The sequence below is a fragment of the Pelodiscus sinensis genome, chromosome 5 (assembly GCF_049634645.1).
Source record: "Pelodiscus sinensis isolate JC-2024 chromosome 5, ASM4963464v1, whole genome shotgun sequence".
Lineage (NCBI taxonomy): Eukaryota > Metazoa > Chordata > Testudines > Trionychidae > Pelodiscus > Pelodiscus sinensis.
The window spans coordinates 128441913-128465410 of NC_134715.1; the positions used below are offsets into that span (position 1 = coordinate 128441913).

At 43.1% G+C, this 23498-nt stretch overlaps 1 protein-coding gene across 6 annotated transcripts in view; it reads left to right on the forward strand.

The window, feature by feature from the left end:
* Positions 1-23498, forward strand: part of PTPRA (protein tyrosine phosphatase receptor type A) — a 251571-nt gene that overhangs the window by 6234 nt on the left and 221839 nt on the right. The window lies entirely within an intron of this gene.

The following is a 23498-nucleotide window of genomic DNA, read 5'->3' on the forward strand; positions in this document are numbered from 1 at the left end:
ATCTGCTTATTTCTGATCTGGGATGTCATCAAGGGTGGAAAATGACAGGAAGGAAGGGAGGCTTTTTTTCTCTTGCTAAATATGGAATGACATTAAAATCTGGGAATAGCAGATACTAGTGTGAAAAGAATTTTGGCCCATTTTAATCTTTTATTTTAACTAGATCCCAGTGTTTTTTTTGTAAGGTAGGGTGGGAGAGAAAGGGAAAAGAATGGAGTGAAGGGGGCACTCTATTTAGCTTCTCTGCTATGAGATGGTATGTTTTTTGTTTCTTGTGTTTTCCTCCCATACTGGTAGATTCTAACCTTGCTAGGGGCCTCTGTAGAGCATGATTCAGTGCTCTTGTACAGACTGAGCGTTCTTCCAGTTTTTAAGTCATTGTGTGTGTTGGAAACTAACCATCCCTCTTTTGCTATCTGTTGATGAATAGTTTGCAAGAGCATTCAGGAAGCTCTGGAAATGTTTTTGAGTTTTGTTGTGGGATTTCTAGAAGAGACAGAATAATGGTTGAGAGAGTGGCATGCATGTTAGCTAGAACCTGCAGTGCTCAGTGCTACAGAACAATCTGTCATATATGTAAAAGCTATATTTTTCCTGCAGAGAAGTTTGTTTTACTTTGTTGTGTGAGCTAACCAGCCAAAATAGAATGTTAAACTGCTGATCAACGAGAGCTGCCTTGGTCCTGCTCTGTGCATGAAATAAAGGGTATTAGGAATTAAACATGCAACCAAACTGCAGCTCCTCTTTTCCTCTTCAGTTTTAATTTCAGTTCATCCAGTATGCTCATGACAATCTAGGTGCCTTTTTTTAGTGGTCTCTGTGGACAGTGTGGTGAACAGCCATGTTTGTTCATTTCCTTCTGTCTTCTAAGCTCATTTTCCAGGGTCACTTGTTTGTACTCTCCACAGGAGGATTTAATTATTTCCAGGCAGCATTGGAATCAGGCTGTTGTTCTCTCCACGCTGCATGGGGTACCTGTGCAAGATAGGATCAACTTTCCAGGGGATGTGTGGAGAGGGAACAGAATGATTGACAGAAAGGCTAGGTATCAGTATTTCTGTGCAAGCCTCTTCTCCCCTGCCCCTCTTTGCTCAGTGATGCTAAGGTATTTTGGTAGGCCATTTCCAAAGGAAAGGGGAAACTTTGACTTTCTAGCTATTATAAAAGCCTCTTTTTAAATACAGTGTGGATGCATTTCCAGGAGTGGCCTTTGTGTTCTCCACCATGCTGATATTTAATGACTACATGCTGTGCTGGTTTGGGCAGGTGTGGAACCGTCCTTTTTCCTTCGATTAAATGCAGTGTAGGGAATTTCAGGACTACCCAAATGCACTTTAGGAGAAGGGCAGGCAAGTTGTCTTAGTCCGATCCTGGACAAGCTCTACAAATCTGGTCACTGTGGCCCTGGGCCCAATTCTGATCTGGGTAACATTGTTAATTCAGAGTTTCTTCCAGGGTGTCTTCTGTGAAACAAGGAGTTATTTCTGTTTTACACTGGGTAAATAATGTCCTTGTACACATGTGGCATTGTTGCTGGAGGCCAGGAGTATGTGCATGGAATGGTATTGGGAATTAACCACAGGAAGGCACACTGGGGTGATGGAAGAGAGACAAACTCTGTCTCACCTCTACTTTGCAGGCTTGACTCTGGTGGAGAAGGCTGGTTTTGAAGGAGCTTGTGGGTGTGGTAGGAGATCTTGCTGTGAACTTAATCATGAATGATCTGGAGAAAGGGGCAAACAGTGAGGTGGCAAAGTTTGCAGACAATACTAAACTGCTCAAGGTAGTTAAGACCAAAGCAGACTGAAGAACTTCAAAAAGATCTCACCAAACTAAGTGATTGGGCAACAAAATGGCAAACGAAATTGAATGTGGATAAATGTAAAGTAATGCACTTTGGGGGGGGGGGGAAATAACCCCAACTATACATATAATATGATGGGGGCTAATTTAGTTACAACTAATCAGGAAAGAGATCTTGGAGTCATCGTGGATAGTTCTCTGAAGATGTCCATGCAGTGTGCAGCGGCAGTCAAAAAAGCAAACAGGATGTTAGGAATCATTAAAAAAGGGATAGAGAATAAAATGGAGAATATCTTATTGCCTTTAGATAAATCCATGGTACGCCCACATCTTGAATACTGCGTACAGATGTGGTGGTCTCATATCAAAAAAGATATACTGGCATTAAAAAGGTTCAGAGAAGGGCAACTAAAATGATTAGGGGTTTGGAATGGGTCCCACATGAGGAGAGACTAAAGAGACTGGGACTTTTCAGCTTGGAAAAGAGGAGACTAAGGAGGGGACTATGATAGAGGTATATTAAATCATGAGTGGTGTGGAGAAAGTGAATAAGGGAACAAGTAACTAACTTTTCCATAATATAAGAACTAGGGGCCACCAAATGAAATTAATGGGCAGCAGGTTTAAAACAAATAGTCAGTCTGTGGAACTCCTTGCCTGAGGAGGTTGTGAAGGCTAGGGCTATAACAGGGTTTAAAAGAGAACTAGATAAATCCATGGAGGTTAAGTCCATTAATGGCTATTAGCCAGGATGGGTAAGGAATGGTGTCCCTAGCCTCTGTTTGTCAGAGGGTGGAGATGGATGGCAGGAGAGAGATGGCTTGATCATTCATTACCTGTTTGATTCATTCCCTCTGGAACAGCTGGCATTGGCTACTGTTGGCAGACAAGGTACTGGGGCTGGATGGACCTTTGGTCTGACCCACTATGGCCATTCTTGTGTTCCCATGTTTGGGTAGGTTTTGAATGTTTACAAAGACCAGGCAAAACACTTTATCAATTCAGCAGTGATCCTTAAAGGTGTTTCCCATTCTCAGGGGCATCTGCTGTACTGTTCTTAAACTATTAAGATTTGCCCTTGAATTCTCTAAAACAAATCACATAATAATCAGATAACGAAGTGGTGTATAGAGTTGCATGATACCCTGGATTCGTGTAAGATCAATACCAGCATCCGAATGGAGTGCCTGTTTAATTGCCTCTGTTCTGACCAAACACCAAAATCCTCTCTACACTCTTTTCGTTGGTTTAATGGCTTAATCTAGTATGATTGCAGACTGTTACAGGTTGTGTGAAGTTTAGAGAGAAAGATAATGTAGTGATCAGTCAGGTTTCAGTTCTGCTGGCTGATATTCTTGATGTGTGTGAGGTGCAACTATGAGGATTTGTGAGGTGATATGTCAGAGCTCCCTGCTCACCTTTTTTCAGATGAGACTTAAACTTCTAGGCACTGACCTCCTGTGATCACTAATGGTCCTTTACCACTTGAGTGGAGTAGACTCACTATCACCTATGCTATGGTTCCTACACCAATGTGGTATTCGATTTCTGTTTTAAGGTTTTTTAAGGCCTTAATCCGTTGTTGCCATGGCATGGACCACGTGCTTCTCTGAATACTTACAAGCGGCAGGCGGGGTGGGGGGAGGGGGAAGAGAGGGGTACTTTGCATGCTTCCTGTTCGTCAAACAGGCAGCTCCCATTGGCTGGAAATTGGCCAATGGAATTGTTCTGGGGTTGGGGCCAAGTGTGCAAAGACTCTCCTATCTGGGCTCATCTGTTGAAAGACACAGAGCCCGCAGCTGCTTTTCTCAGCAGTTGTGGGGAGTGAGGGAGAGGAAGGGAAGGTGGAGGGGCAGCAAGGAAGGCTCCCTGCTGTGTCCATGGGCTGGGTTTTGCAGCTTGGCCGGCCAAATCTGGCCCATAGGCTGTATTTTGCCCAGCCCTGCTCTGGATGATTAAATCTCCAGCCTGGGGTACCGTTTACACAGCTTTACTATGAGCACAATTGCTTCTGGTATCTAGTACAGTGGTTCTCAAACTTTAGCAACCTGATGACCCCCATTTTGATTTAAAATTTTTTGTGGAAAGTCCCACTCTCTGCTCAGATCCAGGCCCTGCCCTGTCCCCAATCTGTCCTTTCCCTAAGGCCCCACCCCACCTCTTTCTGCCCCATTCCGGAGCCTGCTCCACCTCTGCTTCTCCCCCTTCCTTACAGTGCCTTATACATGTTTTGGAACAGCTGTTCCTTGGCTGCAGAAAGTATTGGGAGGGAGGGGAAGTAGAGGAGTTGATCAGCAGGGCCGGTGGACTCCCTGGAGTATTTTCAGAGTCCACAGACCTCAGTTTGAGAAATGCTGCTCTGGCATGCAAAATTATTTGTTGATGAATGAGTACTTCTAGCCAGCCACTCCTCAATTGTACTGCAGAGTAAAACAGCAAATTCCCACTCCAGATGTATTCTCAGAAATATGCCTCTTGTACTGCCTGGTTCTTTCTGAGCAGTACAAACTCATGGAATGTCTGTTATTTCATTAATAAGATTTATGCATATCATTTTCTATCCCAAATGAAGTTTCTCAAATATTCACTAGTTCAGATAAAACAAGTTTAACTACCAAAAGATAGATTTTTAAGTGATTACAAATAATGCATCACAAGTCAGAATTGGTTACAAAGAAATAACAGGTAAAACAGACTGTTGCCTAACTTAACAAAGTAGCTGTTTGTCTGTAACTTTAAAAACAAGTAGTCCTGAGGCACTTGAGAGACTAACAAATATATAGGATCATGAGCTTTTATGGATAAAACCCCCTTCGTCAGGATTAATCTGAAGAAGTGGGTTTTATCCATGAAAGCTCATGATCTATATATTTGTTAGTCTCTCAAGTGCCACAGGACTACTCCTAATGTAATAGAATAAGTGACCTCATTTACACACTGTCATCTCAAAGGGTTCCTCCAAACAATCTTGAATCTTGTTCTTCCTCACAGGAATCAAGAGCACCAGATTGCCTGTTATGACATTATCTGATTATGATGAGACCATAAACAACCATTATTGATATCACTGTTATATAGTTGCAACAAATCTTGAGCTAAGTAGGACACACGGACAGAAAAGGTTAAACAATTCCAGGCCAAATTATCGAGTCAGCCTGTAGAGGCATGTAAGAAATGATGATTAAGGTCATTCAATGCTAGTTAGGCTAAAGGTTTGAAATGCAAACTTGTATTGTTAGAGGTAATACTAGGTCTGATTACTTATATCTTATAGATACTAACCATGTAAACAGAGTTCCTGACTATCACTGATTCAGATCACAAGGTATTATCATACAGATGAATCTTGGGTGAGATGATAATATAGTCAACATGTTTGTTTAAAGTTTATCACAAACTGCTTAATGGATAAACTACCTTATGTTTAATTACCATGAGGTTACATCAAATGACTATTGGATCCTGATTCTTTTTTTTGTCTCGTATGTGCTTTGGATGATCGTAGGGAAAACGGCAAGTCATAAGAAATGAGATCCTAGCATATCCTGGTGCCTCTTTAATTGACTGATTTAGGATCTCGGATTTGCTTGAGTTTTCATACAGGGGAAACCTAAGCCACAGGGATTGAGTTCAAGTTATTGGCTGGAATCCCCCCCAGATAAGGATTTCTGGACTATGACAATGAACTAAATTTTAAAAACTTGGCAACTACAAGACAGCCACCTCTACTGAACCTCAAGAATTGACTCATGCCTGTATATATATATTGATGTTTTAACCAATGCTCTTTTTTCCTTTTAATACATGTTGGTCTAGTTAACAATAATTGCCTGTAAGTGCCTATTTGGGATAAGGTCTGAAATATTTATTGACCTGGAAGTAAATCTGTCCAGTCCTTTGAGAGAACTTTATTTGACTGGGGTGCCTGAGTGGTGGCCTGAGGCTGGGTACTTTAAGGGAACTGATTCTGATCTATATTTTACAGTGTGTCTGTCTGAGTGAATCTGTGCACCTGTGAGTGCAGTTGTCCAAGAACTCCTCATTCTGTAAGAGTTAGGACCACCAAATTTGATATGCAACTTCCTCTTACTCAAACTTAAAACAAGGTCAGGGTTTGGTTGCGACTGGAAAGTGGGAAGTGCCAGAAATGGGACTGTTTGTTATAACATGGAAAGGGAGGAGGCAGAGAGTAGAGGGATGCAAAAGTGAGGGGCACAGAAGAGGGATGTTATACTGAGAGTTGTCATTGGGGGGCAGCTGCAGCATAAAGAGTGAGCAGCAGGCCTGGGGCTCTGCAGTCTTGCCTACCTCCAGACCAGGTAAGGAGCCCGCTTCTCTCCCCCTGCTCCTGGTGTGGAGAGCCTGCTTGAGGAGGGCTCAACCCCCAGACCTTGGCCCTCCACAGACAGCCTGCTGGTCATGTGGAGGCAGCTGGAGTGGGGAGCAGCCCCTGGAACCTCACCTCCCTCCCCAACAACCTGCAGACCACAGCGTGGTGGCTGAAGGCAGCCCCTAGAGGCTAGCCTCTGCCCCAGGCAGCCTGCAGGCTGTGGGGGCGCTGCTGGAGGGAGGCAGTTGTGGGGGGGGGGGATAGCCCCGGGAGCCTTGCCTCCCCCTCTCTGACAGCCTGCAGGGTGCAGAAGGCCATTAGGGGCTGCTCTGCTCCCCCCCCCCCCCAGGCAGGAGGGGCAGCTGGAGGCTGGGGCTGGCCTGCAAAGTCCCAACCCCCACCTGACAAGCATTCAGACTTGGTCTTCCCCCCCTGGAAGGAGCCATCCTCTGGGGAGTGCAGCCACAGCCCCCTGGGAGGAGCCTCCACCAGAGCAGCACTGCCCTCGCTGCCATTGGCAGCCCAGGTAAGGCCCTCCCTCTCTCCCTCTCCCCGCCCCAACCTCACAGCCCTGAGTCTTATACCTCCCCCATCTTGGCTTCTGCACCACTCCTCTTTCTGCCTGCCTTGAGCCCCCCACATCTCCTAAGCCACTCACCCCCTGCTTCTCCACGCTCCCAAAACCCTCAATCCAGCCTTAGTTTTCCTTTAAAAAAAATTATTGAAATAAAGCATGTACATTTTTTCATTTATTTTTCCAAAAAGAAAATTACTTCAGTTAAAGATCCAAGCAATGCTGGGCACATCTGCTATTAAAGTAATACAGAAGCTGTTTTTGCAGTGCAGCCTAATTGAGTGACCTCAGCTGGCTCCCATGGGGCCCTATGTATCGCATAAATATCAGGAGATCTTTCTCCAGCATATGTTATACCAAGCTTTCTGAGATGCCTAAGCCCATCATAATCTTTAAATTGTTTTTAAAATGAGTGATATGCTCTCTTACAGACTGTCCAGAGTCTTGTATTGCCCTTCTAAGACCCTCACATTAAATGTAGGGGGTCCCTCACCTGTATCTTGTAAGGGAAATCAAAGGGGACATACTTCATGGACTTGTGGGGCAATGCTTGTATACAAGTAAGAGCAAGAAAATCCAGTCATTTTTGTGTTAGGTAACACATCCTCAGCATAGACTTGTGTCCGATGGAGGTCTTTCTACCAGACCATTCTGGATGATAGGGAGCAACCTTCATATGTCTCATTCTATGCAACTCTTGTAACTCTTTTGAAAATGCGAGAGATGAAACTTGTAGCATAGTCTGACAAGGGAAAACCTACTCTGCTTAAAAAGATAAATGGGCAGCTGCAGAGGCGCTCAAACGGTTTTCCTAGTGGGGTGTTGAGAATCATTGAACCAAACTGTAAACCCTGTATATGATGGAAATCACTTCAAGTTGGGGGTGCTGCAGCACCGCCTGCACCCTTAGATCACTTATGTCAGTAGCCCTAGTTTCAGCTTCTATATTAGAGTTGTGGTTTCGGGGTAATTAGTTAGTGTGCATGCGCGTGTGCGCGAGAGATTTCTTGATGGTCTGGGTATGACTTTCCTTGGTGTCCAGGCTGTAACACCTTCTTTTGGAGATCAGCACTTCACATTAGTTAGACTCTTCTGTCTGGTGATTTGTACTTTTTTTTTTTTGAAGGTTTACAGTGCAAACACTCAAATGCTACTGTTTTGTATGGGATACAGATGTTAAGTGAAATTAATGGAGGGAGCAATTTACAAGCATTTCACATTTGATCATTCTAGTACACTTTACCATATAGGGATATGAGCGTATAACCATGTAAATGGTTAACTGATAAGCCTGGGCTTATTGGTTAAAATTCATGGTTACATACAGGCTCCTATCCTGCTCCTCTGGAGCTAGCTGCCACCTTGCACTGCTGCCTCTATATCAGAGCGGGGGCAGCAGCCAGCTCCCGGGGAGCAGGGCTGCAGGTGGGATCCAATGCATGGTGGAAATTGGATTAAAAGCTGGCTCCCGGCGTGCACCGGCTCCTGGGGAGCTGGCTGCCACCTTGCGCTGCTGCCTCTGATACAGAGGCAGTAGTGTGGGGCAGCAGCCAGTGTGTGCCCAGGAGCTGGCAGTTGCTGTGGGTGCATGTAAGCATGGAAAAAACTCAGTAGTTACAGCAGGTAACTTTGTATAACATTGTATAACACAATTACCTGCATTTTATCATCCCTATTGCCATCCCTAATGCACAGGCGAGCCAGGCTGATTTCAGCCATAGTATCTGTTAGTGTTCCACAGAGGTGGGGGGACCTGAGCCACGATGGCACTTTGTTTCTTGGCATTGCATGTACTGCACATCCAGTAATTTGATCTCTGTCATCAAATGCCAGCAGTGCCCTACTGCTATATATATTGGACAGTCTCTGCGGGAAAATCAATGGACACAAATCAGACATGCATAAAGGAAACATACAGCAATGTATTGGGGAACACTTCAGTCTTCTGAATCCATGTCTAAAAGATCTTCGGGTAGCTATCTTGTCACAAACCAGTTCTACAAGCCAGATCCATAGGGATGCATTGGAATTAGAGTTCATCCGCAAATTCACATGCTAATGGACTCAATCGTGATGAAAGTTGGTCGAGACACTACAGCTTAACAGCCATTGAAGGTGCAAACAGCACTTTGTGTAGTATCCTGCCTGACATGGGAGTCTATCTGTTGACTTTGATTCTTATCTGCTTCATTTTAACTATCCAATCTTCAGATATTTACTGATTTCCTCTAGCTCTCTGTCTCCCACCCACCGCTCCACTTCCCCTCTTCGATTTATTTTGGGTGTGCACATCCTAAACTCATAACTCCGGTCATCTGAAGAAGTGGGCTGTGCCCATGAAAGCTCATGATACCATCTACATGTTTTGTTAGTCTATAAAGTGCTACCAGACCATTTGTTGTTGTTTTTCCCCTGTAAACTATCAATAACCTCAATCTGACCACAGAATCTTGCTATTTAGAGCTGCATTTCACTGATGGATTAGATGTGTACGTCCAGCATGTGTGTTTGTGAAGTCCTTTTGTGATTGAAAAAAGAATTAGACATATACATGGATAGAGAGAACATCAGAAATTATGTTAAGATTAATATTACAAGTAAGAGATAAACCATTGTGCTCAATCACTATTGAGGGGATTAGGAATACTTAAACTGTTTATGGTCTCCCCCATCCCCAAATCTTCTCTTCTCCAGACTGGGAAAAAAAATTGGGTTTATTTAGTCTTTCCTCATAGGTCATGTTTCCTAGACCTTTAATCACTCTTGCTCTTCTCTGGACTTTTCCCCATTTGTCCCCATCTTTCCTGAAATGTGCTCAAAACTAGATACAGTACATCAACTGACACCTAATCAGCACAAAGTAGAATAGAAGAATTACTACTTGTACCTAGTTTACAACACTCTTGGTAATGTATCCCAGAAAATTTGGTGTTTGTGTTTCTTTGTTTTAAAAACAAACAAAAAAACAATGCTGCACTCTTGACTTATTTAGTGTGTTGCACTATGGCCCACACCCCTTTCCGCAGTACTGATTCTTAGGCAGTCATCTTCCATTTTGTATGTGAATAGTAGTTTTTGTTCCTTCCTAAATGAAATATTTTGTATTTGTTCTGATTGAATTTCTTCATATTTGTCAGGAACACTTTAAATTATAACCCTATCCTCCAACATACTTGCAATCCCACCCAGTGAGGTATCGTCTGCAAACTTTAAGTATACTCTCTATGCCAATATCTAAACCATTGAGGAAGATGTTGAATAGAGTGGGACCCCACTTGATATGTCCTTCCAGCTTGACCGTGAACCACTGATAACTGCTCTCTGGGAATAATTTTCCAATATTTTCCTAGTTTGTTTATAAGACAGCAATTTGAGACTATATCAAAAACATTATTAAAGTCAAGATATACCACATCTACCGTTTCTCCCCATCCTCAAGGCTTATCTTTGAATGAAAGCTGTTAGGTTGGTTTGACGCAGTCTATTCTTGACAAATCCATGCTATTGTCTATTTTCTTGCTATCTTCCAGGTGTTTGTAAATTGGTTGTCCGTATCCTTCATTTTATAGATGTGCACTACATTTGTCCTTTCCTAGTCTTCTGGAATCTCTCCTGTGACTTAAAAAAAAAAAATCACTGTTGGCTCAGATATCCCCTCAGTCAGGTCCTTGGATATTCTAAGGGGTATTTCATTGGCCCCTGGTGATTTAAAGCTTCTAAGTTGTCTAATTTTTTAATTTGTACTTTCCCTATTTAGTCATGATTCTACCTCATTTTCACTGGCATATTCAGTATGTTAGGTTCCTCACATAGATGCTTAAGTCCCAGCAGCTGGATGTAGCCCCCCGCTTGCATGGATCTGGCCCCTGAGGCTTAGGACTCTCCCTCAGCATTGGGGAGCCTGCACTGAAGCTCCAGTTCCTGCACCTCCCTACCGTGGGGCTGAAGCACACAAAATCTACTGGCTTTGGTGTTCAAGAAGAATGTGGGGAGAGACTTTCTCCTTCTTATTTGGGGGCCACCACAGTGAGGGCTTGGGGTATTTTTCTCACTTGTGTGCAGCCCCTGTGATTTTTTTTTTCCTGAGAGTCAGTGGCCCCCATCCCAAAAAGTTCCCCAAATCTGATCTATGCTGTTACATTATTTTGTGTTTCAGTTTTCACAAAAAATTAACACTTCTCCCATTTTTGCATTTTCTGTTGTCCTTCCCCCTCCAATGAAGTAACAAGCCTACCTTGTCCTTGGTATTCCTCTTGCTTCTAACGTGATTGTAGAATATTTTCTTTTTACCCTTTTCATCTTCAGCTATTTTAATCTTTTTTGTGACTTGGTCTTTCTAATTTTGTCCCCACATACCCGGGATATTTATTTATATCCATTCTTTGTCACTTGACCTAGTTTCCACTTTTTGTGGAAATCTTTTGTGTTTCAGATCGTTGAAGAACTCCTGCTTAAGCCAGGATGGTCTCTTGCCATATTTCCCATTTTTTTTTTCTCTACACAGTTTGCTTCTGTGCCCTTAACAATGTTTCTCTAGTTAGACAAACAGCAGTTTTGCTTGTGGAGGTTTTTGTTACAAACTTTAAAAAACAACTTTTTTGTTCATTCTTCCCATCATTAAATGTGGAAATCCCATTATCAACCCCAAAAGTAGTATACTACTGTGGCATGGAACAAGCAATATTCACTCTTGTATCAGTGATAAGTTTAAGGTGAATTGTAGCAGGACCCATCAGGACTAGCAGCAGAATCTTTGACTGGAAAGAGAAGACTTCCAGTTTGTGAAAGAAGAGGTTTTACTGACTATTCCTATTTGACATAGTAGCATTTAGAGTCCCAAAAGAGATTGGGACTCCCGTGACCCTGAGATGTCTGGAACCAGCCTATGCTGAGAATGCAGCCTGCCCTGATCTTGGCAAAAAGGGAAGCTGATTCTCCCAAAACTGATTAACAGAATTTAGATTCGCTATTTAGTCAAACTGTGCTGCTAATCCCAAACACTGGTGATGAAGAAGCTTAAAAATCATAGTGCCCCCTTTTTTTTAATTGCATTCCAGTCTGTCTCCAAATCAGCAAATAGGTCCAGTAGAGTTAGACGTTATTTAACACTATTCACTATACAAAATGTTCTTGTAATCGCCATGGGGCCAGCCACATTACCAGATCAGTAGTAATTTGGATCTTACCCAAAATGTCACCCTACCATTAGTTCCCTAGTATCTAAAACTAAAGACTACTATGAAAGAGAATTGTTAAATGGTGAAAGTAATCTCTACTCTGAAGAAGTGGGTTTTGCCCGTGAAAGTTCATGATACTATATATATTTTTGTAAATCTCTAATGACCACTCATTCTTTTTTTTTTATTAGAAGTTCATGAAGTGCATTGGTTGTGATTTCTGTCTTCCTCTAAGTTTTTCATACTTAGACTAATAAAAACTGCTTGCACAGCCAGATCTTAGAGAAGAAAAACATGACTAATTTGTTTAAAAAAAACCTTCTAAAATACTTTTTTTCCTGCAATACTTGCAATGTATTTAGTACAGATCTAGTCTAGTGAGGGATATAACTTTTATCAGTGCTTGTTTGGAAGACTGCCTGTGGCATCACCACCTGTCAGTCCTCTCTGCCTATAGAATCATAGAATAATAGGACTGGAAGGGACCTCGAGAGGTCATCGAGTCCAGCCCCCCGCCCTCAAGGCAGGACCAAGCTCTGTCTACACCATCCCTGACAGATGTCTATCTAACCTGTTCTTAAATATCTCCAGAGAGGGAGATTCCACCACCTCCCTTGGCAATTTATTCCAATATTTGACCATCCTGACAGTTAGGAATTTTTTCCTAATGTCCAATCTAACCCTCCCCCCCGCTGCACTTTAAGCCCATTACTCCTTGTCCTGTCCTCAGAAACCAAGAGGAACAAATTTTCTCCTTCCTCCTTGTGACACCCTTTTAGATATTTGAAAACCGCTATCATGTCCCCCCTTAATCTTCTTTTTTCCAAACTAAACAAGCCCAGTTCATGAAGCCTGGCTTCATAGGTCATGTTCTCTAAACCTTTAATCATTCTTGTTGCTCTTCTCTGTACCCTTTCCAATTTCTCCACATCTTTCTTGAAATGTGGCGCCCAGAACTGGACACAGTACCCCAGCTGAGGCCTAACTAGTGCAGAGTAGAGCGGCAGAATGACTTCACGAGTTTTGCTTACAACACACCTGTAACATTTATAGTCCCACTCAAACCCGTATTTTGGCACCTATACACAAATTGCTTGAATATTTTTTTTTCACCTTTTTCAGAGGTCTTAAACAAATGCAACTCTTCAAGACTTCATTGAGTGTCGTGGAAGCTCATCACCTTTGAAAACAAGTCCTCTATTTTTAGGTATCCTAACAGTGGATTTAAGCGTACAATTTAGGCCTCAGTGTATGTATAGGAATGTGGATTTTTCTTTGCTGGCAGTTTCTTAAATGAATTTTGGGTGTCTTTATAAAGCATCTAATTCAGACATAATTTTGAGCAAGTTTTATGACCTGTTAAACAGCAGGTTCAGACTAGAAGACTGTGGTCCTTTGTGGCCTTACAGTCTGAGTAACAGTATCACTGTGGTTTAGATGTGTCGTTAGTCTCAGAACCACCGCCACTAGTGTTCTGTCCTCATTCCTGTACCTGATACATCTGTGTCTACTACTTTGGGTTGCCTGTAGCTGCACCCTCCTAAATGTTGTTGTCACTTTTCCAGAAGACATCAATACAGTATATCTTGAGACTGATGATGAATATTAAACTGGCAAGCATGGATAATCCTCAGGATTTTCTCCTAGGAGTAGACTTGAGCTGAATAAAGGGAGCTGTGGTTAATCTTAATCAGATTGCAAAATGCCTGTTTTTATTTATGTTAGGGAAGGGAAAAATCTCTGGAATGAATATATCACTCACAAATGTGTTATTAGATGGGTATCTGAATGGTAACCAATGAAACCCATCTGTGAAGACTGGCCAAGCTATGAATTAGTCAGGCCTGTTTTTTTTTTTTTTTTTTTTAAAGTGGTTGGTTTTTTTTATTTGATGTTTGTTCCTTGTCAAGTTCTCTGAAGATCTATGGACTGGCTGGCTACATCTACACTACAAGGTTTTTGCGCAAAAACCGGCATAGTGTCCACACCTCAAGCGTGCTTTTGCGCAAGCAAAATCAACAGAATGGAGGTCTGTTTCCAGTAAAGTTATTCCTCTCCCCACTAGAAATAACTTTTTTGCACTACAGCTCTTGCACAGAGAGGCAGGTGTAGATGCTCTGCAGTGGTTTCTTGCACAAGAAACACCTATGGAAAAAGCCCAGGTGCTCTGATCGCCATTTTGTGAATGGCCATCAGAGCTTTCTTGCGCAAAAGTCCATGCAGTGTGGATGCACTCTTGCACAAAAGCACATCGCTTTGCGATACACTTTGAGATCTAGACACACTTTAGCACAAGAAGTTTTTGCGCAAAAACTCTTGCACAAAAGGCTGCTTCTGCAAAAACCCTGCAGTATAGACGAAGCTGCTGTGAATTTAAGTGACTAGACTTTTAGTTTTTGTCCAAAATGTCCTGTCGTGGTGTTTTTTCATCTCTACTTTGTGTATTGTATCTATAGGTAGAGAGATAAAAATAAATATATAATATGTGGCTCTTTGCATTCTATCCCACAGTTATTTTGGCTCCTCTTCTCTAACGGGTTGGCCATCCCTGTTCTACTTCCTGCTCAGAATTCAGCATTTAGTAACATGCTTTAAATCTTACCACACTTTTGTTGAGGAGAGAACGTGGCATTATATTGGAAGAAAGGCCACAATCTGATGTCTCTCCTTCTGTGCACAGGTGTTGATATCTGAAGAGATCTCCCTTTCAGCAGGGAGATGAAAGATGAGGGGAAAAAAATTGCTAACCTTCCAAAACATTGCAGTGCTTCAAATATTCTGGCCAGGATCAATTGCCACTGCCTCTCCATTGCATGGTAGCAACTGAAAGAGGAGTATGAGGGAAAATGTGTGCTGTGTGCCTCTTTCTTGAGCCCTAGAGAGGATCTGTGGAAATCAAGTTGACCAATTTGTGCTTCTCTTTACCCTGGCATTACCAGCACAGTCTGTGCTGGCATTGTCTTTTTCTTTTGTCCCAGGTACAGATATAGCTTCTCACTAATTTGTCAGTCTTGAGAGAGTAGGTAAGTTGCTTCTCTGAGCAGTAAATTAAAACATGAATTGTCCTGTGAATGTTACCCTGCTTTGAGAGTAATGAGCCACCTGTTGCCATTAGCAAGCATCTTCCATGATGTAGGGACCATGTAGCTGCTTTCTGACTACCTCTTCTTTATATTCCTGTGTGGGGAGCTCTTGTGTGAGCCATAGAGGAGAAACCAGCTAACACTTTGGGCAGAATTTACCATTGTGCAAAGACCAAATGCTTATTGTGGCCAAAAGAGCCATGGGATTTTAACAGTGAACCATAAGCGGAGGTCAATGATTTATAAGGTCTTGTTTGAAACAGTGTGATCTACATTGTACTCAGTTTACCACAAAGATATGAAGGGCTGAGAGCGCTGTGCTGTCATTTTTGTGGTTTCTGAAAGCTGACATTCACACACATGCTAGGCCATCTTATCTAGATGTCCCAGGTAGATAGCCAAAAACAGGAGTATCCCCTTATCACATGTGTGAGGAAGTTTTTGAAGAAACAGAACTTGAAGTCTTGCCCCTCTCTAGAAGAATAACTTTCCTGCCCAACCACATAAAACAACTGGGTAAGTCTCAAGCAATTAAACTGAGAAAAGCCAAGTCATTTATAAAGCCTTTAACTAATGAAACAGGCTAATTCTAAAAAAGACAAAACAGGCGCAAAACCCCCCAAAAACCACACACACTATTCAACACTTTCCAGAACTATAAGGAACAGTTTGTATAGCCTGTGGAGAGTTGACAGGCTGAATTGGAAAAAACAGTCATTTCCTGGTTGGTTAACACACAATTTGTTCATCAGTCAGAACACAGGATGTGATATACAACTATGAGAAACGAAATAATTACTGAGGTTTCATCTACAGTGGAAAAGAGCCCTGCTAGTTGCATCTGGGCTCAGTAATAGTGGTCAAGTATGTTTTTACCAGCTGATGTACTTGATCTGTTTTCCAGCCCAGTGTGTATTATGTGGCAAGGGATATATTTTGTTTGCTTAGGAAGATAATTGTTAGGGGCTAACCCTCAGCAAACCCATAGCATGGTTTCTGGACTGAGTTGGTAGTCTTAACCATCTATACAAGATAGCCAGATATTTGCCACCACATTTGATTGCCAGTGCATTTCTTGTTTCTGGGCACAAATCAAATCACTAATGGAACCTAGAAGAAACTTTTCCTGGCAGCAGGTTATTCTAAACTGCTTATGGCAAGGCTTCTTACACCTTACCCTGACTGAGGCTGCTGGTACTAGTCACTGACATGAAGGATACTGGTCTAGCTGGTGCTTAGTCCAAACAATTCCTATTTAATCAATTGTGTTTAAAACTAATTTAAGCCCTAATGTGGGTAGGTTTGGGTGGATTCCACTATGTGAGCATGAGGTACCACAAGGGTTGATGGGGAAAGAGACAGTTGGGAGCCACCGTGTTAAGGCTGCCTTGGTACTTGATGACATCTTAAGTGAATAGGCACAAATAATATGAAGAGTGCTGCTCAGGGCCCACTTACAGTGTAAGGCAGGGGTGGGCAATAATTTTTTATGGGGGGGCACTCTTCCATGATATTATTAGAGGAGATGTAGCGTCTGGGATGGAGGTTGAGGGCAGAAGGGAGCTCGCAGTAAGAGATTGGGGTGCAGGAGAGGGTGTGGGGTCTGGAAGGGAGTTTGGGTGAAGGAGGCAGTTGTGACCTGGGGTAGAAGACTGTGGTGCAGGGTCTCAGAGGGATATGAGTGCAGGAGGAGGGGCATATGCATGCTCCATCTCTGGGGTTGAGGGGACCCAGGTGTGTGGATGCCACCTAGTCTGTTGCTGGGTTGTTTTAGTCTGTAAACAACAACCCTTGGTCTGGGGTGCTAAAGTCAATAAGGTTAACCCTTATCTCAGGGCAGTCCAGCCTAACTGCTAGAGTTGATGGGGGAGCCCTTCACTCGGGGCAGCACGGCCTACCAGCTAGAATCAAAGGGGAATGTCCCTTTGTTCAGGGCAGTGTGGTCTACTAGTTAGTCAATAGGGAGTGGCCCTTTCATACAGGGCAATGTGGTCTAACTGCCAGTCAGTAAAGGGGAATGGACCTTTAACTCAGGGTAAGCATAGCCTCACAGCCAAAGTCAATATGGAGTAGCCCTTTAACTCAGGGCAGAGTTAATAAATTTGGGGGGAGGAGGCAACCACCCCAGTAGGGGGACCCAGGCCCACCCAAGTCCACAGGGGCCCTGGGTTAGGACCTGGTGAGTGGCAGAGCGTTCTGTCACTTGCTCAGCGGAGAGTCACACTGAAACACACTGAGCTCACCTGTGTGGGAGATACCACTCTGACTCCCTCCCTGGGTCACTTCCTACCAATGCTGGGCAGGACCATTCCAGGTAGTCTCTGGACCCTGTGGTTCCCCTGCAACCTCTTCTCCCTGGAGCTTCTCTGGTCCTAGTTACTCATGGCAGTCTCCTGAGTCTCTGGCTGGTGTGGTTCTGGAGCTCCTGGTGAAGGTCCTTCTCCTTTGGTGGCCAGCCCAGACTGACCTTTTATGCTGTCCAAAGCATTTGGAGCATGCCCAGGCTGGGTGAAAGGGTAGGACTTCTCTGCTCACAGGGTTTTAACCCCAACTGATTCAGTGTGGGATATGCACACCCTGTCACAGGGGGAGCAGAAGGTTTGGGTTGTGACCTGGGGCTGGGGTTTGGAGTGCAGGACCTGGGAGGGGACATGGGTGCAGGAAGGAGGACAGAGGGTTTGGGTTATGTGGGGGCAGAGGCAGGAGCTGGCCAGAAGACTTGGCTACTAGCCAGGAGTCAAGTAGGTTTCTCAGATACATTCCCCGCCCGCCTTGCCTCTGTACTGGCTACAGGGGCCATGTGGTCTTTGAAGAGAGGAGCCTAAGGGGAGGGGAGCATTTCACAAGCTGCCTGTTGATAACAGGCAGCTCCTATTGGCCAGTTTCCAGCCAATGGGATTATGCTGGGGGTGGGGGCAGCTTGTGAAGCCTCTCCCCTCTCCCAGGCTCTCAGTTGTTCAGAGTCTTGCAGCAGCTGCTCTTCTCAGCAGCTTATGGTGGGGGAGACAGGCACCCTGCTTGAGACTCCCCAATGTGTCCACAGCCTGGCAAGGGATATAGGGTTTGGGGCATCAGTGAGGTGCAAGACACCAATACCTTGGATCGACCTTTCCATATTGGACTTGGAGCAGGGAAAGGTAGTGTTTCACACATGAAGTCTGGATACAGGTGTATGGTTTCTGAAGACCCTGTTGCTGCCTCCGTATTAGACTAGTGTATTCATTTCTCTTTCTAGATATAGAGAGGTTGTGTCTCAGTAGACAAGCGTTGCATCCTTCTTCCTCTGACCACCCCTTTTTATTGGGATTAGACTACTCTTATAGCATTTGGGCAGATGACTGTGCATGCACCTTCTTGTTCTGTTCCAACTGGTATTCATCTGCATGAACACATGTGCTGCAGGTATCCAGAATATTGCATGGTTGAAGTGTTGTGGAATAGGTTATGGAGTCTTTCACCTCTAGGTTGTCAGCTCAACTTCATCACGATATTTGAAAGCTGTTCCTATCTTAAGGTGGTATATTTAATGTAGAGTAGTGATTATCAAACTTCTTATAGTGATGATTCCTTTCAAACAGCAAGCCTTTGGGCCTCCTCTCTTATAAAGTGGCATTTGTCTATCACTTTTTACAGTAGACTTAGCATCCTATTGCCATCCTTACTTCTGTGGGGCTTCCTTTAGAACCAGGCCATTCTGCAAGCCATGCCACATGCCAGTGGTGGGCAAGGAGCTGCTTCAGCCCCTAATGGTTAATTGGAACTCGTAAGCATCATCCTTAAACTTTCACACACTCAAAAGTGGTCTTTGTATGTTTGTTAATGTCACTTTTCACGGCACACTTATGAGTACAGCCTTCACAGCAGACTAGGTAACTGGGAGATATGTCCTTTTAACCCCTTGTTGAGAACCCCTGGTGTGGAGTGAATTGGTGGTGCAGGCTTGTTTCTTGTGGTCTGATAATTGTTATGATTGTGTGATGTGGATGAGTGGCCAAGATCTTGCTAGCAATGGAGAGTGAACTACATGTGAGGCAGTTAGATACCACGATGATAGACTGTGAAGAAGTTAGCATTACTGTTGTCCATGCCACATCTTTTCTACACAGAAAAGACAGCTCCAGCATTAGACATTAAAAACCAAAGTGTGGGTAAATTCCTTAACTGCTCAGTTTTCCTGTTATTGCTGAATCTGCTTTGTCATTCACAGTTTCTGTCCTGGCACCTGAGTGCAGTTTCAGGTTTCCATTAGCTATGTTTGGCGCACACATCCTCTGCCACTTCAACAAAAATGCTGAAAGTGGTATTGAGTATGCCAGGTCATTCCCCCTGGCCAGTATTCATCACACAAACAAACATGGTTTTCAGGGCAAGCATTTAGTTTTTTTGGATTAGGAAATAGGAAGGGGTTTGTGGATAGGGTTTTTGGGTTTCTTCCCATTGGTTTGGTGAGAGGAAATAAAATGGATGTTTTCAAAAGCTCTAGTGGGGAGACTTCCAATGCTGTATAATTACCCAGAACAGGCAGCTTGTAAATCCTGGCAGCATGAAGCTTGGAATTACTCTTACACATTCAACTGAGCTGTTTTCAAAATGACTAATTAGCAGAAATGAGCATTACAGATGGGTGAGTGGCTCCTTTTAAAGTTCAGTGCAGCCCTTCCTAAACAGTGGCCATGATTTCATACTGGTGGGCTTCTGTCCCCCAGAAACTAAAGGCACCATCCTGCAAGGTGCTAGATGCCTCTTTCTCCCCTTGACTTCTGTGTGAATTGAGAGAAGCTGTAAGATCATACATCATGAAAATTGGTTCAGGTAACAAACTGTCATGTTCAAACTTCAAAAACTCTAGCAGAGACAGATAAATCCTGGCTTTTCCCTGCTAATTCAGGCTGGAGAGAAGCCGTGCTAATGGCACAGTGCAGGACCAGAAGGCAATTGAGTAGTGGGGAGCATGCAATTTTTCTTTTAAAGAGGAACCACATTGTTCCCGGTACTGTGTGCCTGTTGCTAGCTGCCTTGTGACTTTCCAGGACTTCTCTCAGAATATTGCATTGCTTTTGGGCAACAAATTGATAGACACCCTGCTAGAGCTCTATTACTGACTGGATAAAGTATTCTACCCTGCTGCTGCACAATTTAGCTAAGAGAACAAGGGGAGTGAGCTTTCTCCTATCAGCATAGAATACAGGACAGGATTCTGCTTAGAGCATGCCTCCTTAAAGCAAGGAAAGTGCATGTCACATAACTAACATTTCTCAGCTGAAATTCCTGCATGAAAAAGCTAATCTACAGGATAGTGTGTAAATTAACACGTGTAACCTTGAAACAAAAAACAGGACTATGTAGCACTTTAAAGACTAACAAGATGGTTTATTAGGTGATGAACTTTCCTGGGCCAGACCCACTTCCTCAGATCAAATAGTGGAAGAAAATTGTCACAACCATATATACCAAAGGATACAATTAAAAAAAAACACATATGAAAAGGACAAATCACATTTCAGAACAGAAGGAGGATGGGGGGGGGGGGGGAGGTAAATGTCTGTGAGCTAATGATATTAGAGGTGATAATTGGGGAAGCTATCTTTGTAATGGGTAAGATAATTAGAGACTTTATTCAAACTTAGGTGTAAAGTGTCGAATTTAATCATGAATGACAGTTCAGAGGATTCTTTCAAGTGTAGTCTTAAGGCTTTTGAAGCAGGATGCAGGTAATCAAGTCGTTGAGACAACGTTCTTTCTGGTTGAAATGGCAAGAAACTGTTTTTTCTTTGTGATCCTGTCTAATATCTGTTTTGTGGGCATTGATCCTTTGGCGAAGTGTCTGAGACGTTTGTCCAATATACGTAGCAGACGGACACTTTTGGCACATGATAGCATAAATTATATTTCTGGATGCGCAGGAATATGTATTCTTGACCTTATAACTCACTTGGTTAGGTCCAATAATGGTATCAGCAGAGTGAATATGTGGACAAAGCTGGCAACAGGGTTTGTTGCAAGGGAAGGCACCAGGGTTGGTATTAGTGTGGTATGTCCTGTGGTTGTTGGTAAGAATCATCTTGAGGTTAGGTGGTTGTCTATAGGAGACTATGGGTCTGTCTCCCAGAGCCTCTTGGAGTATGGTATCTTGTTTCAGTATAGGCTGTAGTTTATTGATAATGTGTTGGACAGGTTTAAGTTGGGGGTTGTAGGTGATGACAAGTGGTGTTCTATTGTTGGTTTTCTTGGGTCTGTCTTGAAGTAGATGGTTTCTAGGTATTCGTCTGGCTCTTTCAATTTGCTTTTTTATTTCTCCGTGTGGGTAGTTGAGGTTTATAAATGCTTGGTAGAGATCCTGAAGTTTCTGGTCTCTGTCAGTGGGATTAGAGCAGATGCGGTTGTATCGAAGGGCTTGGCTATAGATGATGGATCGTATGGTGTGTTCTGGATGGGATCTGAAAGCATGTAGGTAACTGTATGAGTAAGTGGGTTTTCTGTAAAGAGTGGTGTCTAATTTTCCATTGCTGATTTGTCCTGTGGTGTCCAGGAAATGGATCTGTCGTGTAGAATGGTCCAGGCTGAGATTGATGCTGGGGTGTAGGTTGTTAAAATCTCTGTGGAAAGTGTCTCTCTCTACTTGGTTGTAGGGAATCCTCAGCCATGCATCCAGATCATAAAGATGTCATCGATGTAGCATAAGTAGAGAAGGGGTAAAAAGGGACGGGAGTTGAGGAAACATTGTTCTAGGTCAGCCATAAAGATATTAGCACACTGTGGGGCCATGTGTGTACCTTGAGTGGGCTAGACTTCACTGCCCTTCTCCAGTGTCTAAAGAAACCCCCACTTCCACTGCAGTACTGGAGACCCAGAGTTTAGTTTGTTAGGAATTTCAGCAAGGATTGCCCAGTGTTAGCCTCCTTACATTCAAGTTCCAAAAGAAACTAAAATAATGGATTTAAATTAAAAAATAACTTTATAACATTTTATGAAGAAACAAATATTCTAACTCTTACAACAGAACACAACTATTTTACAATCCACAAATATCTATAATTACACTAAACATAAGTAAAGAGAAAACTAAAAGTGAAATGTGAACAGTTCAGTCCACACAAACATAGTAGGAAAAGACTGAGAGATTCCAAGAGCTTAGATTTGATTCGCCAAAGTCTCAGTTTGTGCCTCTGATATCAACTCTGCACAATGTGCTGACTCTGAAGTCTCTCTCTCTCTGCTTGTAGGGAATCCTCAGCTGGAGTTGAGGCAGATTCTTCCTCTGCTGTTGCTGCTAGGTAGGCAGCTCACTGATTAACTAGTCAGTTAGTTCACAAATGAACAGACTTAAAGAAACCCTATTACAAGACAATACAAAAAAACCTGAGAACAACAAAATAGAAATGACTCTCTTCCCCACTGTTACATTTACAGAAGAGCTGGAGAAATCACATAGACTGTGAAAATGAACTAGAACAGTCTGACTAAAATCAAAACATTTAAAGCAAACATTTAACACAAGTTATTTCCCCTCCCAGGTTCTCCTAGCTCTAAGTAGCATTGCCCGTGATCCCCAGTAGAAGGTTAACAACACCACTACCTGCTGCTAAGTGCTGCAGAGTGAGGAACAGCAGCCAGTTCTCTGCTCCTGGGTTAGCTTCCTCCAGCTCTCACAGGCCTTAGAAAAGCAGCTACCCTGCTTGCTCATGAAGTCTGACCCCAAACTATTGGACCCACCTCCAGAAGCTTCTGGCTTGCTTACTTACTGCCCGTTACGCCAGTGGCGCATAGGGCAGCAACAAAGTCCTTCCACTTCTGTCGGTCGCAGGCCAAAGCGCCTATTGTTCCCCAAGTGTGATGATGGTCTTTTAATTCTTGTTCTACCATTCGGCGCCAGGTTGTTTTTGGTCTTTCTCTCTTTCTCTTCCCATCTGGTTTCCAGTGGAGTGCAATTTTCATAATAGATCCGTCTTCTCTTCGTAACACATGACCTATCCATCGCCAGCGTCTTTTCATAATTATAGTGGCCATGTCGTCTTGTTTACACTGAGACAGTAGGTCTTCGTTGGAAATTTTATTTGGCCAATATATCCTGATTATTCTTCTAAGATTATTGGTATGGAATGTAGACAATTTAGTAAGGTCTCATTGTATCATGCGCCAACATTCTGCTCCATAGAGAAGCACTGGGAGAACACAGCTGTTGTATAGTTTCAGTTTAGTGCACACGCTGTACTTTGAGGATTTCCAGACGTTATTCATACTGATAAAGGCATTTTGTGCTTTACTCAGTCTATTCTGAATGTCTTGCTTACTTCCACCATCTGGGGTGATGATACTACCCAAATATACAAATCTATCAGTAAAGGGAAGATCGTTGTTATTGATTTTGATGGGGGTTTGTGTTATAGTGTTCAGAGTCATGACTTCTGACTTCTTCTGGTTTATCTTAAGGCCAACTTGTGAGCTATACTTATTTAATTTATCTGTTTTATCTTGCATATGCCGATGAGTGTGAGAGAGAAGTGCCAAGTCATCGGCAAAATCCCAGATCT